Here is an 8,380-nt window from a genome sequence, read left to right as displayed (position 1 = left end):
AATTCATCCATAAGAATTAGAACCTGAACATCTTATTTCATGCTTCCTGAGGCATGTGCAGAATGTTAATGATCAAAACCAGAAATAGAACAACCTTTAAAACTGATGTTTCCAGTGCAATATTTAACATGTGGGAAATGGTAGTGAAATATAGCAAGGTGATCTTGTTGTAATTCTTAAGTTATTGTCAAAACCTGAGACATTAACAACTAAAAGAGGGAAATAAAGTTCTTGGCTTCTGGTTGCTTTTCTATTAGAAATTAGCAAACTAAGTGTGTGCCCATACTGTATATTACCGTTGCTGACTTTTACTACAACTCCTGCTATTCAGGCTGGGTCTGTCCTTTCTGTACAAAACTGTAGGCCATTTATAAGCTTTCCCCAGTTGATTTGACTGCTTTCACATATGCTATCCATATTCATGGAACAGAGAATCTCCTAGTGCCTCTTTTGTGCTATGAGGCACATCTCTGCTTCCCTACACTTTTTTTTTTTTTTTCCTCATTAAACTTTGTTTTAATGGGTCTCAAAATTCTCTGACAAAATTTTGGTCAAGTTGTTTCCATTTAAAAAGTACTGATTTTAAAAACTAATAACTTAAAACTGCCACACACACAAAAAGAAACAAATGGTCCATATAATATTCTTTACCTTCTGAAGGTTTTATGATGCATTGTTATCATTAACCAGTCTTTTACTATTAAACTTAAATGGCCAATTGAGACAAACAGTTCTGAGACCGTTCATTCACCGCTGATTAAGACTGGAGGAGCAGGTGTTAAAGGTAATATCCATTTAGCCTTCTGAGCTTTCTGAGCAGACTTGGTGACTTTGCCAGCTCCAGCAGCTTTTTTGTCCACTGCCTTGATGATACCCATAGCAACAGTCTCATGTCACTAACAGCAAAACAACCCAAAGGAGGGTAGTCTGACAAGCTCTCAACACACACAGGCTTGCCAGGAACCATGTTAATGGCAGCATCACCAGACTTCAAGAATTTGGGGCCATCTTCTAACTGCTTACCAGACCGGTGATCAATCTTCTTGCGCTCAGCAAACTTGCAAGCAATGTGAGCTGTGTGACAATGCAGCACAAGTGCATATCCTGCACTGATTTGGCCTGGAGGGTTCAGGATGATCACCTGTGCAGTGAAGTCAGCTGCTTCCATTGGTGGATCATTTTTTGCTGTCACCAGCCACATTGCCACGGTGAACATCTTTGACTGAGACATTCTTTACGTTGAAGCCTACATTGTCCTCAGGCAGAGCTTCACTCAAAGGCTTATGGTGCATTTCAACAGATTTTACTTTAGTGGTAACATTGATGGGATCTAAGGTGACCACCATGCCTGGTATGAGAACACCAGTCTCCACTCTGCCCACAGGGACAGTGCCAATACCACCCATTTTGCTAGAACTCCTGGAGAGGCAGATTCAGGGGCTTGTCAGTTGGACGAGTTGGTGGCAGGATACAATCCAAAGCTTCAAACAATGTGGTTCCAATGGCATCACCATCCTTACAGGTGACTTTCCATCCCTTGAACCAAGGCATGTTAGCACTTGGCTCCAGCATATTGTCATCATTCCAACCAGAAATTGGCACAAATTCTACTGTGTCAGGGTCGTAGCCAATTTTCTTAATGTCGGTGCTGACTTCCTTTACGATTTCCTCATATCTCTTCTGGCTGTAGAGTGGTTCAGTGGAATCCATTTTATTAACACCAACAGTTAGCTGTTTCACACCCAGTGTGTAAGCCAGAAGGGCATGCTCACGAGTCTGCCCATTCTTAGAGATACTAGCTTTAAATTCTCCAACACCAGCAGCAACAATCAGTACAACACAGACAACCTGTGAGTTTCCTGTAATCATGTTTTTGATAAAGTCTCTGTGTCCTGGGGCATCAATGATGGTCATATAGTAATTGCTGGTTTCAAATTTCCACAGGGAGATATCAATGGTGATGCTTCGCTCATGTTCAGCTTTCAGTTTATCCAAGACCCAGACATACTTGAAGGAGCCCTTCACCACCTCAGCAGCTTTCTTCAATGATTCTTTTGTGGATTCCACCACATTTGTAGATCAGGTGACCAGTAGTGGTTGACATGCCAGAGTTGACATGTCCAATAATGACGATGTTGATATGGGTCTTTTCCTTTCCCATTTTGGCTTAGGATTTGCAATGGTTTTCACCAACACCTGTATTCTAGCGGCAAACTTGTTGTTAAAAACTCTGCTTCCCTACATTTTCATATCTTTGAATTGCAAGGTTAGCAGTTCAAATTTACCAACCACTCTTTGGAAAGCCTATACTGGGTTGCTATGAGTCAGAACTGACTTGAAGGCACTTAACAAGAACAACAACAAAACTTATGTTGACTATTTTGATGTGAGGTTGTAATGCATTTTCATAACCAATTCTCTACTCCATCGATGGACATTTAGCTTGTTTCCAGTCATTTTATTCAACAATGCCATATTTAATATCTATATGAGATTTAACAATTATTATATAATATTCCAAATTAAGAGAGTGAAATAAACCTGCATGTATTGATTACTTCATTTCCACAGTTATTAACTCACAGCCAATCTTATTTCTTCTACAAACCCCTGCAATATAACCACTGATTTTGAATTATTTTCCAGACAATCAAGGCACCATATTACTTCATCAGTAAATAGTTTGAATGTACAAGGGTCAATAAAAAAGTATTGCTACTAAGGTACCAGTTCATACATGCATGGGTTTATTCCAAATAAAATGTCTTTAAACATGTCTCTGTAGTCAGTAGATGGCTGCAGAGAAATTCTCTCAATAATACACTAGTCTTCATTTCATTAGAATGCCTTAAAAAATAGGATACTTTGGGTACCATGGAAAATATGATTTTGAGGTTAGGGCTCATATCAAATTTTTAACAAAACTCATATGGACAACTTGAAAAATTATTGTAGGTTTGCACCAAGTGTACAGGAATTTTGATCCACTTTACAAAGCAGTTTTTTAGATGTTTCAAGAATTTTAAGGAAGGTGATGAAGACTTCAGACTTAAAAGATAACCAAAAGAGGGAAGATGGTTAACTACAATGAATGAAGAGACTGTGGATGAAGGCCAGACAGTGGTAGGAGAAGATCATAGAATTATTATTAATGCAATAGATTATGACTTTGAGATCTCATATGACTGATGTTTTCAATTTTAAGTGAACATCGTGGCTTTAGCATAAGTTTTCAGGTCGATGAATGCCAAAAGTGCTGCATGAAGATCAGTTAGCTTAAGGAGTTGTTCTTTCCATCAGTCTTTTAAACAAGATCAAAACTAATGAAGGTGATTTTATGGCATGAATCATAACTGAAAATGAATCTAGATTTATTAACATGATCCAGAGAGTAAGGTTCAATCAAAACAGTGAGATATGCAGGGCCAGTTAAAGTCAAGGCAGAGAGGTTAGCTCAGAAGGCATAGGTTACCATCTTTTAGGACTTCCAAAGGGAAATCTTGGGAGATTTTCTCAAAGGACACAGGACAGTCACAGGGGCTTAGGTAGAAGTTCTAAGAAAATGAAAAACTGCACTGGGGAGAAAAAGGCCAGAAATGATGCACTAAGTAAATTTTTTCCTCATCACCTTAGAGGGTAGCAAGTGTTGTCCTATGAGATTTTCTTAGGAAAATCTTACCCCATCTACCTTTCAGCACTAATTTGTCTTCTTCAGAATTTGTTTTGTGTGTGTGGGTTTTTTTTTTGCCCCAAAGCTTAAAGAACATTTAAAAGGAAAGCATCTGACCCTCTTGAGGATGTCAACACTGTTGTTTTGATGAGGTGCATATGAAAAAGTAATGTTGACTTCTTCCAAAAAGGGGTTGTTGTTGTTGTTTGTTGTTGTTGTTGTTGTTATGTGCCGTGGAGTTGGTTCCGACTCATAGTGACTCTGTACAGGGTTTCTGAGGCTGTATATCTTTACGGGAGCAGAAAGCCTCATCTTTCTCCGGCGGAGCAGCTGGTAGTTTCAAATTGCTGACCTTGTGGTTCACAGCTTGATTCGTAACCACTACGCTACCAGAGCTCCTTAAGGTGATGTAAATGCTATCTTCAGAAGTGTGTAGACCTAGGTGGAAGATATGCCAAGAAACAATAGTTTCACATTTTGATATTTTGATTTAGTAAAGATTACTACTATTTTGCAGTATATTTTAACTTACCCACATATATGTAAAGTTGTCTTGGTTTTGTGTAATTTTGAGCATATATGTAGGTCAAATTTTTGCAATAAAAGTGAACTGTTAGAAATATGTTTCTTTATAGTTCATAAATTATTTCATTGTAGAATATGCTAAGCAATTTGCCTCCTGTTGCCTCACCCTGCCCTAATATATGGATTCTTGGTGTGGTGCTGTGGGCTAATGGGTCAGACTGTAAAGTAATTTGAACTGTAAGGTCAGTGGTTCAAGCTCACCAGCTGCTCCTTGGAAACCCTATACAGGTTCGCTATGGGTCAGAATTTACTTGATGGCACTTAACAACAACAACAACATTCACAGACTTATCAAATGATTATTTCTTGAGTATATGGAAAATAAGTTTATAATATTTCAAAAATAAATTGTATGATATATCCACCTTGATATTTCCTTCCATATAGATTTTAGTCTTCCTCCAATCCTGATGCTATGTTTTTCTTCATATAACCCAGCTTCCTCAGATTATTTGCTCAGCATACAGATTGAACAAGTATGGTGAAAGAATATACAACCTTGTCACATATCTTTTTTAATTTTAAACCATTCAGTGTTCCCATGTTCTGTTTGAACAACTGCTTCTTGGTCCATGTACAGATTCCTCAACTAGTATGTTGTTGTTGTTGTTAAGTGCCGTCGAGTCGGTTCCGACCCATAGCGACCCTGTACAGGGTTTCCGAGGGTGTAAATCCTTACGGGAGTAGAAAGCCTCATCTTTCTCCCGCGGAGCAGCTGGTAGTTTTGAACCGCTGACCTTATGGTTCGCAGCCCAATTCGTAACCATTACGCTACCAGAGCTCCTTATAGCCTGGCATAATGAAAATTTCCTGGCTCTGTCCAGTGTTTTATTGTCTATTCCATAGAAACTCCTAATAATAACTGGCACACAAACAAATACTGTGTTGGAGTTACAGGTCAACTGCTATGGAAATATGGGGAATTAACCAAGTCTGAGAGATAGGCAAGGCCTCAGAGATATTAAGCTGAAAATGTTTGACCTGATTACTCATATATTTTGTTAAGGGGTTTGTGTTTTGTTTATTAGGCTATGGGGAGTCATTAACAGATTTTAAAAGAAGCACAAGGCATGATTCAAGTGTGTATTAAAAAATGACTTTGGCAGCTATGAGAATTAAAGATGATAGCATTACTTATTTTCCCAGCTTTTTTGATGGTTCATGGACCCACAATATATTTATTGTTTATAATTATAGTACTAGTATTACAGTGCTAAAATAATATGTATAAAAATAATGGTGAAATTAATTTCTCATTATTTTTACATTAAATACAAAAGTACATTTTGCTTTCTAATATATATTTATAATAGTAATAAAGTTTTACTACTATATATAATTGACATATGCTTTTTACTACTAACAATATATGGGATATATTTTCATAAAAAAAAAGAAAACCTGTTGTTTTCCTTTGTTATATAGCCATATGATATTCTAGTATACATTCAGTTTGTGTTGATGTTTTCATTTCATTGCTGCTATAATTTTTATGATATTGATTCATTTTTTTCATGATATTTAGTTTATTATTTTTATTTACTTTTAAGTCCTGTTCAATTATTCAGAATTTTGTTTCAAAACTAGGTTAGGAAATTTTCATCTTCCTGATACCAGACAGTTGTTATTACAAACTTATTGGAAATTGTTAGATTTTAATTCTAAATCCAAAGATACTATTTGCAAAAAATCTTGATGAACATCTGTGTTCCTCAGTTTTTAAATGTGTGAAAGAGAAATGTTTTAGATGACATTCTTAGTTCATAGTTGTAAAAAAAAAATGCACAAGCACATTAGATTTGTTTCTACCTCCATATGTGGCTGATTAAATAATCTCACCATACTTACAAGGGTAAGTCAAAAAGTAGTGCTACAAACTTATAGAAATCTTTGTTAAACAAAAAGTAATCTTACCATACTCACTAGAGTAAGTAAACAAGTATTGCTTCAAATTTATGGAAAATTTTATTAAACAAAAGTGTGAAGCTATTAGTTTTGAACATATTCTCCATCTAGGTTTATATATGGGTAGTGGTGTGGTTGTGGAGTCTGTTCCAACTCACAGCCACCCTGTACAGGGTTTCCAAGTTGTAAATCTTTACGGGAGCAGAACACTCTCCTGTAGAAACAGCTGGTAATTTTGAACTGCTGACCTTGAGGTTAGCAGCCCAATTCTTAAACACTACACTACCAGAGCTTCTTAGACTTATATGTTGTTTTTCTTAGGAGCCATCGAGTCAGTACCGACTCAGCAGCCCTGTGTAGAGCAGAAGGAAACACTGCCCAGTCCTGGGCCAACCTCACTGCTGTTGCCACACTTGATCCTATTGATGCTGCCACTTTGCCAATCCATCTTGCTGGGGGTCTTCCTCTTTTTCTCTGACCCTCCACCTTACCAAACATAATATCCTTCTCCAGCGACTGGTCCCTCCTGACAATATGTCCAAGATATGACAGACGAAGTTTGGCCATCTTTGCCTCCAAGGAGCACTTGGCTGCACTTCTTCCAACACAGATCTATTTGTTCTTTTGGCAGCCCATCTTAAAAGATTTCAATTTTTACTCCATCAATTCTTGGGGCCTTGTTCTTTGCCAATTCCTTCAGTGCACCTGGGACTTCTTCCTTCAGTATCATTGGATCTTGATCATATACTACTTCTTGAAATGGTTGAACATCAACCGTTTTGGTACAGTGACTGTGCATTCCTTCCATCTTCTTTTGATGCTTTCTGCATTAAGAGGGGGTAAAAATGTCTGTGGAAAAATAGATACTCCATTTTTCCAAAAATGTATTGAAGGCTCTTCATACTTCTGAATGTAGTTTTTCTATTTCTCTAACCTTCTCTGGGACTCCTGGTGTGGCGCTGTGGGTTAATGCGCCAGACTGCAAAGCCATTTAATGCACTAGAACTGCAAGGTTGGTGGTTCAAGCTCACCAGGCGCTCCTCAGAAACCCTATACAGGGTCGCTATGGGTTGGAACCGACTCGATGGCACTTCACAACAACAACAAGCGTCTCTGAGGAACTTGATGCTCTTCACTTTACATTCTGTCAATAACGCAGGTTTAGCATCCTCAAGGCACTAAAAATCTGTTCCTTTTAAATGTACTTTGAGTTTGGGGAACAAAGAGATGTATGAGGGAGCAAGATCAAGAATAAGGATGGATGAGGTAAAATTTCCCAGTGAAGTAGGACAGCCCTTGCTACTCTCCAAGGATGAGCAGGTACATTGTTGTCATGGAAAACAAAACTTTTGGTACAACTTTCCTGACTTTTTTCTCACCAGTACCACTTTCATTTACTTCCAAGTTCTACATTATAAGTTCCCATAATTCTCCTGTGTTTTTTGAGAAAATCTATTCAATTCACAAAAATAATTGCTTTCATATCCTTCATAGCTGAACTCTCTGCCTTGAATTTAACTGGTTCAACAAATCCCTTCAGAAACCAGATTGGACCTGGCTTTTTAGATCATACTGTTAAATCCAAGACCTGTCTGTGCTTACTATTCATTCCATAAAATCATCCTTATTATTTTCTAACTTTCTTGAAAGACTGATAGTACAACCAGTTCTTTGAATTGGCTGAACTTCATGCAGTGTTTTTGGCACCCATGTTGTTGAAAGCTTGTTAAGGCCAAGATTTTCACCAAAATTAGAAAATGCTAAACCATGTGAGATCAGTAGCTATTGGCATCATTTGTAATTCTATGGTCTTCTTCCACCAGTTTCCTTAACTGTTGAGGTTGATTGTCTTCTCTTTCTTGGCTCATCTTTAAGGTCTTCCCAATCTTCCTTAAAATACCAGCCATTTCAATTGCTGTTCTATGTGGAGAAGCATTATTGTAAACTTGTTTCAAGACTTCAATGATTTGGGAAGGTGTCTACTTGAATTTTATTAACAATTTTATATTATTCCTGACCTCAAAATTGTTATTTTTCCCCCTATGGTACAAAGTCACCACTCATTTGTCAGTTTGTCATATTGTGATGGATTGCATGTTGCTGTGATGCTGGAAGCTATGCCACCGGCATTTTAAATATCAGCAGGGTACACCGATGGTGGACAGCTTTCAGCTGAGCTTCCAGACTAAGACAGACTAGGAAGAAGTAGAGGTGAACTAC

At 37.7% G+C, this 8,380-nt stretch overlaps 1 pseudogene; it reads right to left on the bottom strand.

Annotated features, from left to right (window-relative positions):
* Nucleotides 1-743: 743 nt before the first annotated feature.
* LOC102841166 lies at nucleotides 744-2,161 on the bottom strand (annotated as a pseudogene).
* Between the last annotated feature and the right edge of the window lie 6,219 nt (nucleotides 2,162-8,380).

The sequence above is a fragment of the Chrysochloris asiatica genome, unplaced genomic scaffold (assembly GCF_000296735.1).
Source record: "Chrysochloris asiatica unplaced genomic scaffold, ChrAsi1.0 scaffold00233, whole genome shotgun sequence".
NCBI lineage: Eukaryota > Metazoa > Chordata > Mammalia > Afrosoricida > Chrysochloridae > Chrysochloris > Chrysochloris asiatica.
This window is presented reverse-complemented; position numbering and strand designations above follow the sequence as displayed.